This window comes from Falco rusticolus, chromosome 9 (genome assembly GCF_015220075.1).
Source record: "Falco rusticolus isolate bFalRus1 chromosome 9, bFalRus1.pri, whole genome shotgun sequence".
NCBI lineage: Eukaryota > Metazoa > Chordata > Aves > Falconiformes > Falconidae > Falco > Falco rusticolus.
The window spans coordinates 12,816,747-12,840,354 of NC_051195.1; the positions used below are offsets into that span (position 1 = coordinate 12,816,747).

At 44.2% G+C, this 23,608-nt stretch overlaps 1 protein-coding gene across 2 annotated transcripts in view; it reads right to left on the reverse strand.

Moving 5' to 3' along the window:
* LRIT1 (leucine rich repeat, Ig-like and transmembrane domains 1) overlaps positions 1-11,846 on the reverse strand; it is a 55,655-nt gene extending 43,809 nt beyond the window's left edge. Inside the window, exon 1 of one of the 2 annotated variants that reach the window (XM_037400999.1) lies at positions 11,736-11,846. The gene's annotated coding sequence lies outside the window, so the exon portion shown is untranslated. The remainder of the gene's footprint in view (positions 1-11,735) is intronic. The other variant, XM_037400996.1, reaches the window with a different exon arrangement.
* Positions 11,847-23,608: the final 11,762 nt, after the last annotated feature.

The following is a 23,608-nucleotide window of genomic DNA, read 5'->3' on the forward strand; positions in this document are numbered from 1 at the left end:
CTGACAGCTAAGACTTACATCTTAGGTACCCATAATATTAAGTGAGCAGATGACAAAATGTTTGCACCAATAAGCACAAAATAATGTGTATGGGCAGAAAATTACCTTTAAGTATGTATCTACAGTGACAGGCTCTGAATCTGTAATTACCTCTTTCTCGGGAAAGAGACCTGGCCAGGCCTTGAAATCATCAGTTCACTTGTCAGCAGGGTCATACTGACAAGTCACAGCAGAATGCTAAAAAACTCTAAAAAAAAGGAATAGGAAACAAAAGCGGACACATGGTCACACCACTTGAAAGCCACAGTGCTCAGGCGTTGAATAAGACTCATAGTTTGGGGCATTCCAACCCACAGAGGGCATAGACAGCCTAGAAAAGGGCTGCAGGGACGATCAAACATGAAGGAGAAGCTTGAACACAGCAGGGATGAAACTAAGGAGAGTGCTGACTCAGGAGAGGTAGCTGCCGAGGAGACTGACAGCGCCTGATTGAACCAGGGGTTCGGGGATGTGTAGAGGGAATGATTGTTTGCTGCTTCCAACAGCACAGGAACGACAGGACATGCAGTAAAATTAAATTGAGCAGTGTATTTTCTGAACTTTGCAGTCTGAGGAGTGGTCTTCATGTTTGCTTACTGAAACACATTATGGCTTACCTAAACGATACTGTAATAGTGTAATAAACAACAGCTTAAGACATTTGGTTACGGTCTGAGTCCCCTTTGCCTTAAAGGGAACATACCTCAGTTAGGAACTTCTCACAGGCTTTGGCTCTTAGTCTATTTTCAGATTGATTTTTTTACTTCCTTTTATGCAAACCTTTTATCATGGGAGCAGAAAGTAGCAGAGCTGTTTCTCCATTCTACTGGACAGCTACAGCAGCTACAGATTTTCACGTGCCTCTGTTGAGGCACACTTTTTCATGTTTGATTACTGAAAGCTACGGATGGGTAAAGCTGAGTATTGCTACTTAGTGAGCACAAAGTTGCTTAGTAATATTCAAGCCTAAAGAGAAATAGGGCCTTTGGCCAGAGCAGCAACCAAATCAGTCCTCTATGGCCACATTGAAGGAATGCAAAGTAACAGTCATCAAAATCTTTCAGACCTAGGGATGGTGCAAAACTTACATGCTTTGTAGAACATGGGACATGTTCATACAGCCCAGCGTAGTGCAACAAATTGAAAGCACAGCAGAGGCGGTACAGTGCATGACTGACAAGAGAAGAGGCTGTCCCACTCCTCCAGAGGGTGTCCCACAGCTTCCCAGGGTGAGACTTCACTTGAGATGGTTCCCTGTGCGCTGCGTTGCGCCAAGTGCCCTTAAGCTCCAGTTAATCCCACCTGCTCAAAAATCCCACCTGGATTCAACCTGCACCTCCAAACCTAAGGATGTACATAAAACCTGAATCATTTCTCCCGTCATCCATCTCCACCCTAAATAACTTAAACAAATGCTTCTCAGCCAGTCAGGCCCATAATTGTCCCAGTCTAGGGCCTCATTCTTTGAATTAAAAAGGCTCTTGACTGAGTGAAGAGAGGTAAACTAAGCATTTGAACAAACTGGGTGGATTTAACCACCTCCTCAGTTCTGGTTCATAATGCCTCAGCTGCTGACTTCCGCGAAAGAATAGGGGAAACGAGGTTGCTCATGGCTCATTTATTGGATCATGGATAATATCACTCTCTCCAGAAAAAAAGATAAACGAAACAAACAAGAGATGGAAGTACACATAAGAATTTCCAGGAACTGGTCAGCAAAGCGAAGATCCTCTTCTAGCTACAACTAGCTCTCACCATTAATTTATTGGCATTAAGAAGAACTGGCTGATGACCACGAGCAAGTGCACCAGTAAGCATGTTGTGTTTCTTTCAGAAAAATGTCTGAAAGCAAGCTGCAGTGCATCAAGAAGCCCAGCACACACTTCCAGTTAATTACAGAGTTTATCCTTAGCACAGTCAGCCCTCACCCCAACAGTGCTGGCCCAATGCCCCCTGGCACTGCTGGCTGCCCAGATCCTGCCAATGAGTTTCTGCTGCCATCCCGATAAAGCCTGTCACAACAAGGTCCCACATCTCAAGCAGGTTATGCTGAAGCATGCAAAGTCCCACCATGTTTTCAACATTAGAGAATCCCAGAGGGCAAGAAACAGAATTTATATCACCCTAACCAAAGTACAGCCCAGGGGGTTATTCAGGGACTGCAAGACACTCCCACGCAGATAGCATCCCACCTACTGTTCAGAAAAAACCTCCACCCATAAGGACAAAAAAAAAAAAAAAAGGGAGAAAAGTGTAACCCTTGGATGCATTCAGCAACTCAACTTAAGCCAGAACAGCCAATCTGAACATCAGTGACTAATACCTGTCCTGTCACTAAAGATGACAGTGACTACAACCTACCCACTTCTAAAAATAATTAGATGGTACTTCAGGGTACTCCATGTTAACTATTGCAGCCCTTTGTTGGGGAGGCTTTGGACAATTGTCCACTATCAAAACAGAAGATGAAAGTGTGTCTCTCCTTTGGGTTCAGCTACTTGATTCAGTATCCAACCACTCCTAACACAATGATCTGCAGTATTACATCCAATATCGCCCAGCCATCCTACTACCCCTCTTACAGGCAGCCTAGTTCTGCTCGTTTGTGTCAGAGTGAATATTTTGATGCGCTGATGAAAGACAGGCTTTTGGAGAATAAATAGAAGGCAAGTTTTCCTCCTTATCTCTAGACACAAACAGCATAATTTCGTCAGGTTTCCTTTCAGCAGACAGAAATGCCTCACACCTTAAATAGCATTTCTTACAGTCCTCTTTTCAAAGCTATTAAATGCCCACAACTCCAAATGAAGTTACTGTGTCCTCAATAATGCTGCAAATCAAGGTCTTGCTGACTCGGCTCTCCTGCACTGCCCACACTTACAAACACCCTACAGTTCAATAACAGGGAGTTGAGGTTTTCTGCAGTGCACATTCTTCATGTACTCCATACACTTTCTGATGTATTTTTTTCCTGGCACTTCTTGTGTATCTGACCAAGGCATTAAAAACCAGTTTAGGAACAGGGTCAAGGGAAGAATTTGCACTGTTCGCAGTCTATCGTCATACTACTTTGAATTAAATTGCTGTAAAACAGGGAAGTAAGCTGGTTTTGTCACCACAGGGAGAAGAGTATTGCCAAATCCCTAAACATGGACCCAAGCGCTAATGATTGGTTTGGTTCAACAAGTTGGGATACAGAGACAAAAAATGTAATGTCAGATCCTTGTAGTATGACGATAGCAAGTGTTAGTCACCAGTACTGATCTTTACTGTCACGTCTCACTTCAGTTTCTGTTCATGTTTTACCTGCGAGGATGGCTAAGTGGACACACACAGCTCAGCTTTATGGTATTGAGAGTTTGTATTTTGGAGTTAAAATGCAAATACATGTGCTACTATCTGCCTTGTATATACATTAGATTATTCTTAGAGATTATTCGTCAGAGGATTACAATCAACGGTCCGTGTAAGCTACCCTAGACAGGCTAACACAGTAAATACTCAGAAGATGTTTTATTATGAAAACAAGCATTCCATTTTCTGCAGAGAAAGAGGGAGGATAGACCTGTTGCATTAAGGATTATGTAAAATAAGAATTATTAAATGGTAAACATACATGCCTACATGTCTGTTTTAGGTGGTGTTTGAAAATTTCCTGATGTACAGTACAGATGCACAAGAGATTACATCATTAAAAAAGGATCCAATAACAACAGCAATAGAAAGCACAAGAATTCTAAGACCTCAGTAAGATGCAAGTTTGAATGATTAGGACAATTAAAATTGTGCATACAAGATTTAAGAATTGAGGTGTTTTTTTTAATATTTTAAGACCCTTGGATTTCCACAGGCAGGATTTTTTCCTGTTACCTATGTATGAAATTTTCCAAAGCAAGTTTTGTTCAGAACACAACATCAGATCATTGATCTGTCAGAAGAGCTAGGGCCAAGTAAAGGCACTGGGCTGGGCCACCAATTCTCCTTGTTTTAGAAGAAGCAAGAGACAAGCTCAGGGCTCAGCCTCCCGCATGCTGGTTAGAGAACTCCCCTGAGCGATACCAGAGACGAGGCAAAGGGAGTGAAGCAAGCTGCTGCTCCTTTGAGCCTCTAGCCCACAGAAATAGGCAATACAACTAAGAATTTACACCTAAATATTGATCTCATGTTATAGGAGAAGTATTTCAGACACTCATTCAATTACCTGCTTTAGAGGAATCTAATGTCAATTAGCCCAGGTTTTAAATTAACGCAAACTAATTAAACACTGTTTGGAAATATGCTTCAGAGGACAATACTTAATCCGGTGGGTCTCTAATGGTAGAAAGTATGCTTCCTTCTAATAAATTGTTGTTGGGAATCTTAAAAATAATTGTATAGTTATAAAGCAAGGTCTAATATCTTAATACAGTGCCAACATAAGTCAAGTTCTCAAACTAACTTCTAATTGGTAGTACAAGAACGTGACTGTAGGAAGACAAATATTTGTGGCTTACAAACATACACCTTATTTTTAAAGAAAGAACTGAAATGCTAACAGCAATAGTTCACTTACATACGAAAACCAGCAAAGAAGATTATAATTGGAAGCAGAAAGCAAACTTCCAAGTCCTAACAGCGAGAATGCTAGGTTTGCCATGTGCTTCAGATCTTGACAGTGAAAACAAACTGTACAACGGCAGACAACAGTTGGCAGCTTTAATTGCTGGAGAAGCCACTATTTGAATTTTCTTGGTGAAGAGCGAGACAACAGATATTTTTTTTTCCCCCTCATGGTGTTCAATGGTTTGCGCCTGCTACCCCAAGATTTGTTCCACTGAACTACACAAGAAGGTTCAACGACATCATTCTTGATTTCTGTCTCTGTTACCTGACCCATCATTCAAATACAGGCAGTTTTGCAAGGAAATTATACCACACCAGATGAGAGGTCGCTGTGCTGAAAAGCAGCTGTACAAGCAGAAGTTTAAGAATGCTGTTAGCTGCGGACAGGGCAGAGGAAACGCCGTTAAACAGAGGGAAGACAAAACCAATGCTGAGATGGCAATGTTAGTCAGGTCTTTCACTACTGAACCAGAGTCAGCTTGAACATCATGAGCTGATCGGTACTCCACAGTTATGCTTCTGGCCCAGCATGCCCTAGATAGCACATTGAATGGCACCTCTGACGTATGGATCAAGTGCTGTATTTCCCAGAGGGCTCTGCAGCCTTTCCTTCACTGGGAAGGTTTCAACTTTCTTGAAATAGCTAAGAAAAACCGTAATGGAGACAAGACAGTAGGCTGATTTACCGAGTTAGCCCTTTATTTACAGAGAGACTGCATACCGTGATACTCAGCACAGACATGCAATAAATCCAGCTCCTGGAGGTTAGTCCCCAAGCTGAAATCTGGTACCTAAGCTCTCCCCCAAAAGTGGGATCCAAACATAAGGCAAGAAAAGCATTTTAAACATCTATAAATCTGAAGAGAGATTTTTTTGTTTTATATCCTGCCCACTCTGCCTTCAGCATCACATTGAGCCACTTCTCTGCAGCTTGTTTTCAGCAAGGATTCAAAACCTGAGACTAGGCAACTTGAAGCTTATCATATAACAAGAAAGAAATCACTGTTAAGGCCAAAAGAGATGCTTTTATGCAATAGTACTCATCTGAGAGTAGAAGGATTCAAATCCATTTGTCCTTAACCTGATGGCAGTCAAAAGTGCATCTTCTCTCATCCAGGAGAGCCACTAGGCTGTTGCAAAACTCTTCCATTTCCCTACAGTACACCCTTTGCTGAAAAAAAATACAAGGTTTTGCCAGCTGAAGGGGTAGAAAATGAGAACAAGCAAGTCAGAATTGGTTTGACCTGACTAAAATGGAAGAAGTTTCAATCACAGTCTTTGCGTCCAGGACAAAAATGCAAAGGCTCATGTGTTGCTAATAGATGCTTGGATTTCTCCAAGATACTTCTGAAGGATGAGTAAAATATGACAAATTACACCTCCTATGGAATTAGCACATAACATATTCTATGGACTAAAACTAGACTACTGACAGATCTTAAAATACAGTTGATAGGCAGATACCACTGAATGGGGACAATTTTAAGCCAGAGACAACTTTTTTTTTTTTTTTTTGCTTCTCTATGCTATAGCCACATATTTATGTGACATAAAAAATTGTAGAGTAGTAACTAAGAGATAGATGGATTATCATTACAGGGTTATCTAAGCCACCATGGTAAATAGTTGTAACCTTACAAAATGTATTTTGGTAAGACCAAGCGTTTGAGATCCAGGAATGGCAGTCACTTATATTTACACGATAGAAGACTTTACTCTGAAAAACAGAGCTCAGAAAAGGATTTAGGGGTCATTATAGATAATCGTCTCAATGTAAGCTGTCTGGGCAATGCTGTAGCAAAAAGGACTAATAAGATTCTTTAATGTAGGGGAAAAGAAGGAAAAAAAAAAAGTATGAAGTAGAAATAATGAAGGATTCCAGCATCTCTGAGCAGCACTGCCAAGACCCCTACTAGGTTACTGAATCCTGTTCTGGTGTCTGCATTTTAAAGAGGATTTGAAGGCATTGGACAGAGTTCAAGCGAGTGTCACAAAATGAGTTCTCTGGCTTTAACAAAAAAGCCCAAGCCTTCTGACGTGATGGGTAAGGAGCTCAACATACTCAGCTCACTGAAGAGAAAGCATAGGCGTACCTTCATCACACTGTGTAGGTAATTGCACTTGGGCAAGATATACGCGAGGAGCTTTCCAATCTTGCTTACAAAGATCCAGTGAATAAATGTTGAAGCTAGATAAATTCAACCTTGAAATAAGGGAAAAATTCCCAGCAGTAATGAAAGACAGGAACAGCTTATCAGGAGAACTAGTGAAACCACCATCACTTGCAGCCTTTTTAGACAAAGACAGATAGCTCTGAAGATACACCTTTAGCCTAGTTTCAGACTAGATGATTGTGGTTGTCCTCCCTAGCTCTCTAAGCTGTGAGCCCTTAGTTCCCCTATGCACACATATTCCTTCAGCCCCTGGTGAAACAGGGCTGCCTACGCTGTACTCAACGTGCTTGCAGTGTTTCCATGATGGCTGAAATGATGCTACAGGGATTATGAGTGGCAAGGATGCAGAGTTAGCATTGGGGGGCCACACCAGCCTCATGATGATGGAGAGGGTGATAGAGGGAAAAGCGATACTGGTTCTGACATCCATGAGACTGGAACCAGACAGAGGCATCAGGTGGATGAACCATTGCTCCTTCTCAACAAGAAAAAAAAACAAAAACCAACCTCTTTCTTTATACCGTGCTTGTTCTAACAGATGCATCTATGCTGTAGTCCCAGAAACAGCTATGTGTAACAACAGGCATCCCACAGGAACTTTAAACAAATTGTTCTGCTATACACAGGAGGTCAGACTAGATGATCTTATAGTCCCTGAAGTTGTTTCTTTGTCTTGTATTACCCCAAGTATGTTTTTTCTTCCTTTCACAGGTCACTGGAGCAGAAGTATAAAAAGAGGGAAGAAAAAGTAGTCACTTGGAATGAGGTTTTAACCTGGTATCCCCTGGGAGTAACTGAGTGAATGCAGTGATTTCCAGGCTACATGAAGCTAGAGCAAGACAAGATGAAACCCTGTCAGCTGAGCAAAATTGCTTGTCTGTGAACTCCAGCTTCCTCCCACTCTCATGTCCTGTTCTGATACAGGCAGTCAGCCCTGACAGCTAGGATTTTGATAGCAGGTGTTTGAGAGGTTGTAATGCATTTCTAAGGTAGGAAGGAGCAATAGCCACAGCAGCAGAGTGGCCATTAGCAACTCTATTTTGGCCAATAAGGGAAAAAAAGTTGCAATATGGTATCTGGAACAGGACTTAAAAACAAACAAAGAACACACTGAGTGTAAAATGTTTGTAAATAGCTGTGGAGAGCTCTCAACACTTGTGAAGCTAAGGAAGTTTTCCTTTACATGCAGCCTAAATCTATTTTGAAGTGTTCCACTACTTTCTTCAAAAGTTCTTAAAGTTTTTCTCACCCACAGAGCAGTTAGAAAGTGGAGCACATCACAGACATGGTCAGATCTGATCCTGATGTGTTTGCTGAAGGGAGCCACACTAGCTAGCTTCAGTTGTCTAAAAAGTTAGGAGGCACCAGGTCTCTTGTACAGTCCCTCTGCTCCCCCAGAAGAAGTTGCACACTGGAGGGTAGTGCGGACACACAGACACACCCTGCTCTCCCTATCTGTGCCACAGCAGGTACCAACACCTCTGCCACCATCACCTAAAGATGGCATTTGAAATTAAAGGTATATAGCAACATACTTATAAATGCAACATGTGAAGCAGCAATGAGTTTAGACCAGGAACACCAGCAGGAAAACCCAAGGTTCTTGACTCCAGTGAAAACCTACTCAGCAGCTGAAATTGGAAACATTAATCCCATGACGTTGTCCATAATTAAAAGCTCCATCTACAAGCAAACAGCTGTGTAACTACTGCTGGCTGAACCTCTGTGCTGTGAAAGAGGATTAGGATGAAACTAAAGGAAAAGCAAGTATCACAGGCATCAGTAGGACAAGCTATACCTTAGCGTGTCTTGTATTATATTGACCAAATAATAAAACTGGTTTATTGGTGTCCTTTTGCAGTTTCTCTTTCTGAGAATTCATTACCAGCAGAAATGAGAGTATTACAAACAAAACAAAGGAATTCAGGACTAGAAGCGTGTCAGCATCCTATTACCCCATAGTCTATGCTTAGATCCTGCATTGAGCATTAACTTCTCATTGTTATAGCACTTCAGAGGCTGAGCTTGCCACTCATGCTGGTTTTGGTTGGGATAGAGTTCATTTTCTTCATAACAGCCAGTGTGGGGCCGTGCTTTGGATGCGTGCTGGAACAGGGCTGACAGCGCAGGGCTGTTTGGTTACTGCTGCGCAGAGCCTGCCCGGAGCCGAGGCCCTTTCTGCTCCTCTCACCGCCCCACCAGCGAGGGGCTGGGGGGCACCAGGAGCTGGGAGGGGACAGCTGACCCCCACTGACCCAAGGGGTGTCCCATACCACATGGCATCATGCTGAGCACAAAGCTGGGGGAAAAGGAGGAAGGGGAGGGATGTTTGAAGTGATGGTGTTTATCTCCCCAAGTCACCATTACACCTCACAGAGCCCTGCTCCCCTGGGGATGGCTGCGCACCCACCTGCCCGTAGGAAGCACTGAATGAATTCCTTGCTTTGCTTGCGTGTGCAGCTTTTGCTTTACCTATTAAACTGTCTTTATCTCAACCTACAAGTTCTCTCATTTTTACTCCTCAGATTCTCTCCCCCATCCCGCTGTGGGGAGCAAGTGAGCAGCCACATGGGCCGAGTTGCCGGCTGTGGTTAAACCACACCACCACTGAAGTCTATTCCATTGATTTACCACAACAGGAGAACACTATTTGTATCTCCCACCTGGGGCATAAAGAATTGTCCAAAGAGATGGTTATCCCTCTTTGGGTGTCTTTAAACTGTGCATGTTGTTTCTCTGGCTGAAAACTATTTGTAGGTATGGACAAACGACAGGATTGCAACAAGAAAGAGTCATCCTGTGGGGAAGGTGCCATATGGTACACAAATCCCATTAAGAGGGTTTAATTGTTAATTTTAAAGCCTACAGAGAAGCAGGAATAAAAGGGAGCCCAGCTCAGACATTCTCCAAATGCCGATTTTGGTTACATTTTGGTCACAGTGAGCATGCAGGATCCATCCCTCCTCCTGCAGCCATTAAACGCGGCTGGCTGAAGGCAGAACTCCCGGTGACTGCAAGCAGACACCAGCAAGCCAACGCAGTGTATTACCATGCACCGAGTCACCAGGCTCCTGCAGAGTTCACGCACTAGCAGCCAGTCCTTTCTCAGTCACACTGACAACTTAACTCAGAGAAGCTGGCTCATCTATAATGCAGTGATGGGATTTTTCCAGTTTAAAATTTGTTTGCATCTCTTTTCAGAAGTAACCCACCCTCCTGACAGAGCGGTAAGGCCAGGGCTGCAAACAGCATTACTATTCACACATCTATTTTTTTTTTCCTCCCCTCCAGCTGATGGAAAAGAAATTAACTGAGAGGTCTTTTCAGGCAAGGCGACTGCACTCTGACCAAGGGCCAGTACTGGAGCTGCAGAGCGGCAATCTGCATTGGTTCCTGGCATCCCGGGTTGGGCTTTCTCGTCACTGTCGTGTTGGAAGTACCACATAAGAGGAGCTGGTTAAGTACTGCCTCCAGCAATCAAAAATAATAGCACAGAGGCAGCCTGTCAAACTTCAAGCAGTGGAAAAAAATGACCTCTGAAAAATATATCCTGGCTGTTCCATCAAGGGTATAACTGAAGTGTCTAGTTTAATTTTATTAAATTGGTGTATGGAAATAGTACATAATTTAGAATCACATGCTTTGGTTAAAGCTCTGATTGCAAGGTTTTAAGCAGGTCTGAGGCCCAATTAAAAAAATTAAGTCCTCAAAATTTAATCCATCTTTACCTTTTTACTTCAATGTGACTCTCGTTAGCTCCCTAAAATTAGATTTTTAATCTCAGATTGGCACCCCATTCTCTGCCACTCAAGTACCACAAACAGCGAGAAGATTATGGCCACTTATGTAGTATCTATTTTCCTATAATCCTTTTAGCACCATAAATGCTAAATATAACATCCAGTTTAAATTAGCTTTAACCTCAAGTTGACTCCAGTTAACTATGCAAGAACAGTAATTAAAAAACATGCCTCCCAAAGAAAGCTAGAAATATCTCACAGTTTAAAAAAAAAAGAAGAAAAAAAATAGTAGTATGAAGCTGTTCAGGGGCTCATACAACTCAACAGCAACAAGTTCTCCAAGAGCTTTTTTGGAAACCTAGGACTTGGAAGCGATTAGCCTGCCACAGCCGGGTACATTGCTTACAGCTCTCCCCCTTACAAACAGCCACCGCCAAGGCACAGCAAGAACCTGGGGCTGCTCGTGCCACTCCTTCACCCTGGCTACACTTGCAAATTGTTAACACTGAGCATCAAAGCATTTTTGTGACCCAAACTCCCACTAGTTTTTCCAGGACATCCCTTCGTAGGCCCCATGAGACCTTCACAAGGAGAACTGATATATCCCTTAATTAGGGGAGGACCAGCACTAGATCATGGCAAGTAAGAGCTAAAACAGGCTTAAAACCTAGAACAGGAATGAAAATTCTACAGCAAGACAACTGCAGGGAACCCTGCCTTTCGCTTGGCAATTGCTTCAGGAAGAAATATGTCCTCAGCATCAAAGCAGGGGTCTCAGGAAGGCTGCCAGAGAGCAGGTCTCCCACACTCCAACAGGGACCCCCATGACTGGCTCCAGGGAGCTGGTGCCAGCTCCTGCCGACCGCAGCCTGCTTTATCCCTGGGTACACCCAGGCTGGCAGGGCCAGAGCTTGCTCCGCAAGTGTGAACTTAGACATTTATAGGTTACATACTCACTCGTTAACCTACATGTTCTATTTCTGCCTCCACAACAGCACTTGTTCTCAACCAGCTGTTTCTTCAGCAGCCAATTTGCCTGAGGAATGTAACAGCAAACGAATCCAAATAACCCAATCATCCTGAAGTAAGCAACCACCAGGTGCAACACCCTTAAAGTTGCAAGTTCATCTCAAAACTTAGTACCAGATCTAATAAAGCTACAGGTTTCTCCATTTCTTACCTTTGCCATTCTCGGGCACCACCTGGAGAGAAGGTAAACCCACCCTCACCAAGCCTGGCATTTTCTCATACTCCAGGGAGAGAATGACCGCCAAATCCTACCCTGGCATGGGAAATGTCATAGAAATGCAAATTAAAATGTATCTGATTGTATCTGCCTGTCTGTTTTGCTTCAGCTTGCAAGGAATAATTAAACAGATGCCTAAAGCTGAGCAGTAAAATGAGTACCCAGGAGCTTTTCCCACAGTTTTCCTCCTTCACTTGGAGGACTGCCACACACACAGATTGTGATATTCTCAAACGTTCATTACAGACACACTCATCTAATAAATACAGATTGGAAGGAGAGGATGGATAGAGCTGGTCCAAGGAGAAATACTGAATCAGGAAATGTCCTTGTGAACTGCCACGACCACTATTAAAACATTTTGTGAGCTTCTGTTTAAAAAGCTATGAAGTCCCAGCAAAATAAACAAACACATTGAAAAAATGGTATTAGGGTTCAAAATCAAAAGCAGAATCAAACTGGCTAAAAGCATGAAATCCAGAGCTGATAGTAACAAACACAACCCTCACGCTGCTTCCAAAACATTTTCCCTTAAGAAGCATCCGATTTCTTTTATTTTCTGGGCAAGTTGTATAGCAGAAAGGTAAACAATGTTTTCAGCTACTCCTGGATACAAAAAAAATCAAGGCATGGTAAGGTAGTAATCAATACAGGAAATATCAGGAGGTATAAGCTCCAGGTATTTATTTTGAGCCACGTGAAGCTAGACTGAGCACCGCATGGACCCCAGCAAGGGTCACTGCCTGAGAAGCACTTGGTCCCACTAAGATAGGGGAGAAGAGGCAGCACCGTAGAAAGAGAGAGATACAAAAATGAAGGAGGAGGACACAGCAGTAGAGTCACATATTGAGAGGAGAAGTTTCTCCAGTTTCCCTGTATTACAATTCACAAACTACGTTCAACTCTTGACTTCAGCAACCTCTTTTGACTCAGATCAAATGCCCGACAGTAGGTGGTAGACAAAAATCTCAAGTAGGTTACACACTTCAGAAAAAGAAGTCATCTGGGTTTCATAAACTAGGACACTGGGAATCAAGCGTTTCTGTTTACTTCCATTCTGCAGAATTTTTAAAATTTGCTCACTGGTACTTTTAAAGAGATTAGCAAGTTAAGCAATTATCTATGCTCTCATTTCCTCATGAAATACAGGTTAGTTTAATCTTCTTAGGCTCTGCGATGATACTATAGTGCTTACCTACGGTATGAAATAACACATCACTCCAGATGAAGGAGGGTGCAAAGGTTTTGCTCTCCTCATTAAAAAAAAACATCCAAATCAGACTTTATAACTACAGTTTCTTTAATTTGCTTCAGAGACATCTAAAGGTAATTCACTCAAAGAAAAAAAAAAAAAGCAAGCCCAGCCTTTGAAGCTGGAGGAAAAAGATTAATGTTACGCAAGTGGGGACACTCCCTGTAATAGTGAAGATTGAACACGTATTTTTCCAAGTTAAGGAAACAATACAGCCACTATGTGTGTGACAGCAGCAGGAATCGATTGCTGTAACAAGAGAGTCAGAGGGCTAACGGGATGCAGAGGGCAGCTGCGATGAGCGAGGCACAGCAGTGACATCCCATAAGCTATGCCCATCCCTACCCAGGGAAGCCCTCAAGCCCACTGTAATGGCACATGTTGCTCCACGATGGCTCCATACTGGACTTCCTCATAATGCAGCCTCTGAGGAAAGCAAATTGTTACCAGCTGGTCACAGTTCATTACCTGCCCAGCTGTTTGTGGGGGGACACAAAAGTACTTCACAATGACCAGAGCTGGGGTGTAAACCCTCCCAACTCAAATTCTCTTTATTGGGTCCTGTGTTAGCATTACCAGAGAACACCGAAATAGCAAATTTCCACCATAGAGAAAAAATAAGTGCTCTTATGCCAAGTCACAGCATCCTACACCCACAGCCAGGAAAGCTGCACATCTGGTGCCCACCTGAGGTTGCTCCGTGGCATTTCCCATCACTGGAGCCACCTTAGTAGACCCTAGGGAAACCCCAGTCAACTTTTATTTCCCCCCCTTAGAGTTCCTGTTACAAAAAGACCTTTAAAAAGGGGAGTGCAATGAGAAAAAAAAAAACGTATTTAATGCTGCTCTAAAATTTTAGGCTTAGCCAATGTCCAGCCAGCTCCTGATGTCCTCAGCACTGCCAGTCCCCTGACTAGAGCCACTGGCCTTTATTCTCTTATTTTTTTAAACATGAAACAAACAGGGATGAAGCAATTTCACACTAGCTTTCTCTTCAACCTCCCCTCTGCACAGCACTGAAATCAAACTGATAGCATATTGCATTTATGTGTAATGAAACACCCGATCTATGCATCGATGAGTATGTAGCTTGTCTAACCCTCCACAGGCACTGCCAGGTCCCACCGGTGGCTCACTGTCTCTTGCCTCTCTGGGCTGCCTTTTCCACGGACCTGGGGATAGCTGCCAGGAGGGCTGGGGAGGCACATTGCCACTACAACCGGCCATGAAGACCACAAATAACATGCAGTTTATCCAGATTAATCACGTTGAACCCAATCTACTACCCCTTAACCATTGCCGAGGGAAGAATTGGTGGCAGGAGCATACATGGCAGAGACCTAAGGATGTGTGGCCATTTTCTCTGCTCAGCCTGATCAATGACAGTGCTGTGCCACAGCTGGGGAAAAAACAATAAAAATACTTGGCATGTCTCAGTTGTGCTTTTTCTGAGAAGTCAGCATTTCTACCCTATTATTGTTTCTTTCTCATTACGGTAGGGAGATTCACAGATCCCACCTGGTATGCGTGTAAAGCACTCCAGGGTACATATTCAGATGTAACCTGCCAAAGGTGTCAGCAAGGCCATCAGGTGAAGGGATTTGGGACTAGTATCCACGCACCACAGGAGAGACAGACACTTCTCTCAAGGACTGCAAGGCACCCAGTTGCCCACGTTGCTGTTCACAACCATCACTGTTTATTTAGCACAGCCAGCTGAGCAGCATTGCCCAAGTACCTCAGGAGAAAAGCCCTCCTCTCCTAAAAGTCTCTCCACGGCATCTCCGGAGGGAAAAGGCACTGACAGCTTCTCTTGTTGTTAGTTTTCCAGGCTGTCCCTCACTCCAGAGACACACTCACATAGGGACACGAGCCAAAGACCGGGAGCTTACCCACCCAGTTATTCCCAGCTCCCACAGTACCTTCCTTCCCTAGGAGCAAGTACCATCCTCCCAGTCCTGGAGATACATTAAATTAGATCTCCTAGACACCTCTCTAACCAGGGGAACCACTTCCAAGTAATGATAAGATAAAACCATTTCCCCAAAAGACTGTTTGTAGTAAGAGCAAAGTGCTGGAGAGAGAACAATCCCTGCATCGCTTGCTGAGGGGATCTGGTGTCCTGAGCATCCGTTAGTCCACTTAATACAGTGACCTGTCTCCATTTATTGAATTGATTTGGCATATAAATGTTTACTCTACTGAGTGTACTTAAATTAATGGCTGCTAAAGCAGCTTATGTGACTTTTTAATCTAGCTTTTCCGTACAGTCATTTGTGGAATGACTGCTTGAAAGGGAAACAGACAAGAAACTGGGGCAAAACTTCCGCTGACAGACACAGAGAATGGTAGGATGTGGCTGCAACACGTGCCATTACACAGGTGGATTTGTGGTTTCTTCATTACTGTCAGACTACTTTCCCCACAGCCGAGCACCTCTACAAGCCACCTGACTAGCAGCACACACACGCTCCCTGCCAGCAGCTCTCAGACAAGCCCTGAACAGGCTGCACTTGACAAAATTACTTTCATCCTCTGAAGCAGAAAATATAAATTCCCCCACCAGCCCCTTTCCTCAGGGAGGAAGGGGACGTGTCCAGTTGAGAGGAGAGGCCCAGCCAGGTGGCTCACTCCCCCGTGATCTTTCAGGGGGTTTTACAATCATTAAGCACTGTGGCAAAAGGAGCATTGGTCACCGAAAAACAGTTTCAAGGGCCTGCTACAATGTGCAGAGGCTGGCTCTGATCACAGATTACCCGATTTATTGAGCAGATATAATATTCTGTGTCACTGTATAGTGGAAGTCTTTGTGCCATTTTCCCTTACAGAAAATAATGTTGATCTCTTACAAAACACTAAGTTCTGCTATTAACTATCTGTATCATCCTGTTTTCCTTTTCAAGGTCTTCCACACCTTTCTATGGTAATTAAACATGCCACACCAAAAATCAAATCGGTACAAAATTCTATTTACGCCCAATACATCACACAACTCGTATTTTTCCAGCATATTATAGAAAAAGGTAAAGAACAGCAAACAGTCTTTGCCACAGCAATCATTTGATTTACTTCTCCTAATGTGTCACACATGACCCTCTGGTGACTTCCCCACTTCGCACACTGCAGGCTCACCTACCCACCATGCTGCGGATCTGCAAACACCACAGGACCATGTCTACGCATCATATGCACAGGTCCCCTTCTAGGCATTGCCACTGCTATTTTAAATACAGTTGGTACATTGACATAAAGTTCATTTTTAAAACTAGCATTGTCTAAGCCTGCTATATCCTCACCAACACTGGTACAGACACCGCTTAAAAATTAGAGAAAAACCCTAGTTCAAGACATTCTGCTCCGAGAGGCTTGGAGCTGCCCACCCCAGACATCGCCACTTGCATATATCCCCCCAAACTCAGGAGCTGGAGCTGCTTTCAGTCACAGATCCCATGACCATCCCATTGCACTCACAACAGCCAAGCAGCACAGTTTGAGAGCCCCTGCTCAGAGCACAGAGCTGGTGATCAGAGATGCAAATATAAGAAAATGAGCCAGGAAGGGATACATAACACAAACACAATTACGGTTCCTGGGTAATAGGCACCAGCTATAGTTTCCTGAAGAAAATCCTATTCTATCAGCATGACTCCAAAGGTGAAGAGTCAGTTCCCATCATCTGTCACAGCAGTAAAAGAAAAAAAATCACCTTTGGGTAATCTCATCCTGGGGATAATCAAGTTAGCTCAGTCTGGCAGATGCTGCAGATCTGAGAAGCAGGGGCAGCAGATGCAGCATGATGCAGCCAGCCCAGCACTTTGTGAAAACCACCTTCACTTTGTGGGTGGCTGGAGCCATGCTCCAGGCAGGGTTCTCCACTTTTCTGGGCATCCCACTTTCCCAGAGCAATGGCAGCACTTGACTGTTGCTGCAGCTTCCAAAAAACTACAGAAGGAAACTGCATGATCTACTTAACCCACCAGATCTACCTGGCAGCGGATTTCTGAGTGATTATCACGAACCTCAGGTTGCCTCTGGACTTTAATCACCCGAGCAGTGTGATAATCTCCAAAATACATGCCCTATCGTGGCTTATCAGTGGCAGAAAATGACAGTAATGCATAAACAAGTTGTGCTTTCCACAAGCGCTTGGATCCCGGGAGCCAAGTCATGCCTTCTGTTGGGTCAAGTGCAGACAACAGCGCTCTTCCCTTGCACTGCCAGCTCAAAGGTACCCCACAAGCTCATCTCCAAACACACCACATCAAGCATTTGCTGACCAGATACTTGCATGCACAGCTGGAAGATGGAAAGGTCACTCAGTGCTGTGCCTTTTCTCAATAAATATTATGTGGAAGAAAGCTGCTGCATACAGATCATCAGTCCAAGACTGATGACACAAAGAGGCAGAAAGACAAGCAGTGAAAAGAGAAAGCCACAGTCTCTGTCATAACTATTTCTTCACTTTTAGAAACTGCTTTGATCAGCTCTCAACAGGGAGTAGCTGCCATTTCCTTCAGTCTTTGCTGAGGCCTTAGTAGAGGCATGGGCTCCTGTTGGATTTTGAATTAGGGAAGAAGTGGATTATGCTATTTCCTGCAGAAGTCAGCATGTCTTCTTTCAGCACCCATCCGGACTGCATGAAAAGGGATAAGTAAGAGCAGAACCAAAGGGGTGTTTAAGTTCAGATGGAACCAGAAGCATGCCTGAAAAAAACATAGAAAATATTCTTTGGAAGAAGGCCAAGATGCAGAGGTGCATCTCAGACTGCAGTTACAGATTCCTTGAACTAGCTAAAGCCCTGACTGGCCTCTCCATTCAGCTACTCATCTAAGGAGCCCAGCCACAGCTCAGCTTCTGATTTATTTTAGATTTACAGGACAGGGCTGACTATAAACAAGTCAGAGGGCAGTTCATTGTCCGGTCTCCTCAGGCCAATGGCCACTGGCAGCACACCTCACTGCAGCTTAATCTGCTGTAAGCAGCCCAGACAGAGCAGCTGCCACTTGCTTTGTGCTCTTGCATAAATGCTGCAGATTTTACTGTGAAATCTGGATTTAACAAACTGGGAGCAAAGAGACAGCTGATGATGATACCCAAGCATTTGAGCAGATTGCCCTTAATGAAAACAAACTCTGCCAGAAACAAATTTGTTTCTCTAGAAAACTTATATTTAAGATTCACGTATTGCTGTTCACCAAACACATCACTTATCTCCTACACTGTGACACATCACTGGCATTATCTTAATGCACTACTAATGATAGAAAGAAAAAAGACAACGTCACAACCAAATTAATATCTCCATTGATCACAAAACACAATGTGCCCATCCTCAGAGAGGAGAAAAGCCTGTACAATGATCTTCATGAATGTTTAGAGAACAGAAACCTAGGACTTCCTTATACAAAATTACTGTTGAAGCCAATAACTTTAAGGCAATTCCTACAAGAGGAAGAAGTTACTGGATGTTCTATCAGGCCCAAAGACACCAATATTTGTCAAGGAATACATTACTTTTATGACAAAACTGCTGTATCATAGTTGTTAATGCCTTTCAAATAATTCTACCACCAAATACTTACCACTACCCTATACAAAATCTAGTGAAAATATACAACTTCTATTAACAGATTTTCTAAAACAACTGCCATCAATCTCATGAAATCAGAGAGTTGACGTCTCTGTGCAAAATTTGGTGTCAGCACATAGCAGCCAAGAACAATACTTGTTAAAGCAGCAAAATCAGGGCTTATACTGGTAGATAACGGAGAATGAAAATTATGTATCAAAACACTTTAAGATGCAGGAGGAAAACGTTAAATAAGTGAGCTCTGTCGACCTGAAGGTGGCATTAATTTCTTGGTATGTCCCAATAGCCAAGATCCTTCTCACTTCAGAAAAGCAACTTTTTTTTTTACATGGAAAATGTAGCATCAAATCTTTGCGCTAAGGAATGAAAAAGCAGCAGTTGCTCCGAAGCTCAAATATTGAAATAAAATATGTTTTCACACCAAGACGACACACAGAAGTACTGTGCTGTCAGTAACAATAAAATCCTAGCTGGTAAATAGAAGAGAGTTACACCAAATAGAAGGAACCCCATTCCCTGCCAGGCTCCATCTCCTATAGCAACTGGCATATGTGCAAAGTGAAATGAAATTCTATCAAATAACGCTTCTCCATCTGCTTACACTCTGCTTCTACGCTTTTTTTCCTTGGCTGTCGGAGGCTTGCGGGAGCGGCACGCACAGCTAAGGGGGCTGGGGGAGCTGGCCATGCGCGGTGCCCTCGCACCCCCTGCTGGGCACGGGGCGGGCCGGGGCGCCCCGGCACCTACAGCACCTACCGGGCACTGCTTTGCGCCCGAGACACCTCATGTCTTTTAACCCCCTCATAACAGTTAAGAGTCCAGGCATCACTTCTACTGACTGTGGTGAGCGAAAGTTTACACATAGGATTAACGACCAACAAGGGAAGTTCAGGAAAATCCCTTATTTCACCATCACGTTCTTGCAAAGTCACTTGATTCTTTGCTTTTTGTAAGGAAGGAGTCATCTTGTGCTGGGTAGAAAGGCCGTTTTAATGCCAAAAAACATCATAACATATTATTAAATAAAACGTCGGGAGGACAAGCACTTGCTAGCTACTGAAAACCGGGTCTTTGCCATTGCCATACAGAAAACACGGTGGCAGATTTTCTGCAGCAGGGATGTCAAGCCCTCTTCTGGAGCCTTAACTCTCTCCCTTTGAAGTCAGCAGCAGCACATCACAGTGCAATGGTTTTATTCTTTATTATTTTTTTATTTTTTATTAATTTAAACAGTAGCCTAAGGGAAAATGATCATGTTACTTGGTGGAAAATGCGTTAAAATAAAAGTATGCAAGAAAGCTACTAAAATAGTTAAGGATTTGGTTATTCTAGTTTATCAAAGATGGCAATAAACCCATTTTTTAATAGTATCTCTGCTGTTATAAATATAACCAGAAGGTGGCATCATATTGCCACAAATCTGCTCCAAATGTCCTTAACTGCTGTCTGACAGAGCCTAGCAGAGAAGAATCCTGGGCACTTCACCCAGCTACGTATCTATCATTTAAGCTACCACTTGGGTAAACCCCTTGGAATTAGAGCAATATAGCCAATAACTAACGTATTCTACGCTGGCAATATATTTTTTTATTTTTTCCTTCTGTGCAACCAGACTCTGGCTTACCCACCCCAGCTTTTCTGGAAAACCACCGAAATTACAGGACTCAGAAGGACCCCAGGTCCCTCAGTGTGTACAACTCATGTGGTACTGCCTTACATCAGCAGTGGAGCAGAAACTCAAAACCTCCAGGAAGTTCCAGAGTCCAGAGGAACAGGTTCCCACAAGCCTTACCACTTATTCACATCACCTCCAATGAAGAGGTCACACTATGGAAATTGGGGGTTTAGTTGGATCCTCTGGTGGTTTCCAGCAAGTCCAAGGGCCACACTTCCACCTTACCTCTCCAACAGTGTTCCTGTATAACTTCAGGGATGCATCTCTACTGGTTGCCTAAGGAGATGCTTCCCAGGTTTTACTGAGAGAGAAGTTACCTCTGTAACTGGTCCACAGCCTGGAGCCCTACCCAAGCACAACGGCAAGCATCCTGGGGGCACAGGCCCATACGGAAAGCATCCCTCAGACAGCTGAAGTTCCAAGAATAAAAATGCACACATGCATACCTGTGCACTGACACTAAAGAGCCTCAGAGGCCTCAAAGTTTCCTCCACAAGGTTCAGCTGAGCAGGAGGCTCGATTCCCTCCTGCACTGCTCCAGATCTGCACCGTTCCCCTTGGTCCCGGGGCTGATACGCACTCCTGAGCAGTGGGACACCCTGGGGCAGGCACTGCTCCGGCTGCGCTGCCAGCTGTCTGTCATGGATGCAGAAGAGCTGTCCCGTGACATAAAAAGAAGAAGTTAAGGGAATGCTGGGAATGTCCTGGTAATTCTGCTGTTACAGAGCAACCCTGACCCCTGCACAAAGTGAACAGCAGGACATATAAGCAGCACTAGGCATATGCACAGCTTGCCTGGCTCCAAGCTGCCCCTAGGTACAATGGCAAGATTTCCAAGCAGACTGCAGCAACCAGCAGAGCAGGCAGAGGAGGAGAGCCAGGGTCCCGCTCCCCTTGGTCTGCCACATCCCCACACCAAGTCACAGCCGCACCATCCCCTTTGGAGGAGAGGGCCGTGCTGCCATGGGGCTAGCTGCCAAACAGACAGCTAACAGCATGGGCAGAGCACCACGTGTCTGCATGAACAGTTGCTGTCTCAATATAGACTTTAGTGTACTGCCAGAAAAAAGTTTACAACAATTATTTTTTTTTTTCTAGGATAGCTCAACATGGTTATTTCATTTTCCATTTTTAACGAATTGGTCATTTTTATTCTAGCAAAGTCTTGTAATTTTATTCTAGTGTTATGCCATCCCACCAAGAAGAAATTGTCATTTACTAAAAAGTACAATAGGAAAAAAATAAGCAGGCATTCAAATCTGCAAAATAGAAGTACCAGTACTCAGAATATTTCAACTCCAACGCAGGATAAGGTGACAAAGTGAATACTAGGACTTCTTTCTGTGATCATTTCCACACAAAAAGAGACTCCAGCCAAGAACAACCCAAGTGTTGGAAATTACTCTGTATTTACACAGAATAAGTAGCAATTCTCTCAATGAGCTTTGTCCTTATCTCAAAACTTATTTGTAGCTTTGCTTGGGAAAGAAAGAAAAATAGTTTATTTGTTTTGAACAGAAGTAATGGGCTCCAGGGACTGACTTTTAAAGAAGACATCAGTTTTGCCAACACCCGTCTGACAGCCCAGACAAGATGAGTATGTCCATGCAGCCAGAAAGCAGAGAAATAAAATTCCAGGTTGGAAGAAGCCTTGCCATTTGGGTTACCAGTCATCTGGATCAGCACCGCCTCCTGGCAGCCCACAAGCCTGTATTTCCTTTACCTGGGACTTGTTGGCGGAGGGACAGAGAGGACAGACAGACCAACTGACAGCGTGGCATGAGTTCAAGAGCCATGGGTGGACCCACAACATAAACACAGCAGGCAGTGGTTATGTATGAGCCCTGTTACTCCTGCCCAAGAAAATGTAAGGCAGGGAAAGGTTTGGAGTGAACAGGCAACAGCAGGCAGCTCTGATCAGAAGCAGTGATGCTCAGTGTGTAGCACATGAAACTGCTGAAAGATTGAGTGCTCAGAGAGACTGAGGGAAATGGAAACGGAGCCCCCCGAGGGGAACCATTTTTCAGCAGGTCACGAGCAAGCCAATAATGATTTCCACTTCATTTGTATGTGTGCTAAACATACTTGGAGTTACTTCAGAGACTGGGGTCAAAAGTTCGGTGATTATAGATCTTTGCTAAAGGCATTGTGCTAGAAGACCCATCTGGAGAGCTGCTAGGGGAGGGTCAGCCCCGGGTTTGCATTAACCCTTACCCCTGCCCTGTCCTAGTAGGGTTTCCCAGCTGAGATCCATTATACACATAACTGGCACTGAAAAACAGACACAAAGCTTATCTTGCAAGTTACCTTACTGCCAGCATGCTTCAGAACAGCAAACGGGAAGCAGAGTAAGCAGGGCCTGCATTCATTCTGCACCTCCAACAGCCTTTCCATGCTGCCAGTCTCCTGGGCCAGCAAAAGCCTCCCTTTGCTGCAGACCCTCCAGCATGTCCTTCAAGAACAGCACATACAAAAATCATCATGGCTATATGATGAAGGGGGAAGGATAGCATCCTCCCCATCAGCTGTCAGGGAAAGGTGGCTAACTACAGGAGGGCAAACTAGAGCACTTCAAATTAGCCCGTATCTCACACAGAGCATGTAAATACTCCCCCTCGCAATTAAGTCAGCATGCACAGCATGCTCTCTCCACAGCAGGGCCCGCACTGTGGTTGAGGCCCTTGTACACATTTCAACACCCACTGCTTTCTCACCACACGGCAGGACACCCATTTTCCAGGTACAAGCACAGCACCTGGTCTTGAGGGTATCCACATGGAGCTTAAAATGAACCCTAACCGCCTGCTGCCAAAGGAAGCTTTGGACCAGCTTCATTCCCCAAGGAGAAGCAGTGGCATATGCCTGTTGCCAGGGCAGCTCTGCAGCAAGGCAGCCCCCTCACCACCATTGCCGCTGCCTCTCTGGCAGCAGAGGACACTGGACCCTTAGGTGCTTCACCACCTGCCGCCCTGCAAAGCGGCAACACGAGTCCCAGCACTAGGTGCTTTGCCTTGACCCAAGAGAAACTCTTCCCAAACAAAGGGTCAATAACTTTGTTTCTTGGAAACACCAACAGCTTTTTAACCTCACCCATTAGGCTTTGGTGGTCTAGTGGACTCGCAATGCGAGTCCCACATGCTCAGAGATACGTGGTGGAGCTCCCTCCACACCTCCAAAGAGGTGGTCCTTACGTCACTCCTTATGGTCCCAGTAGCACTTGGCTGTTGCTGCCTGGGGATAAGTGGAAGAGAAGGTGACCTGCAAGCACAGGTTTCTCTGCCTGAGGAAGA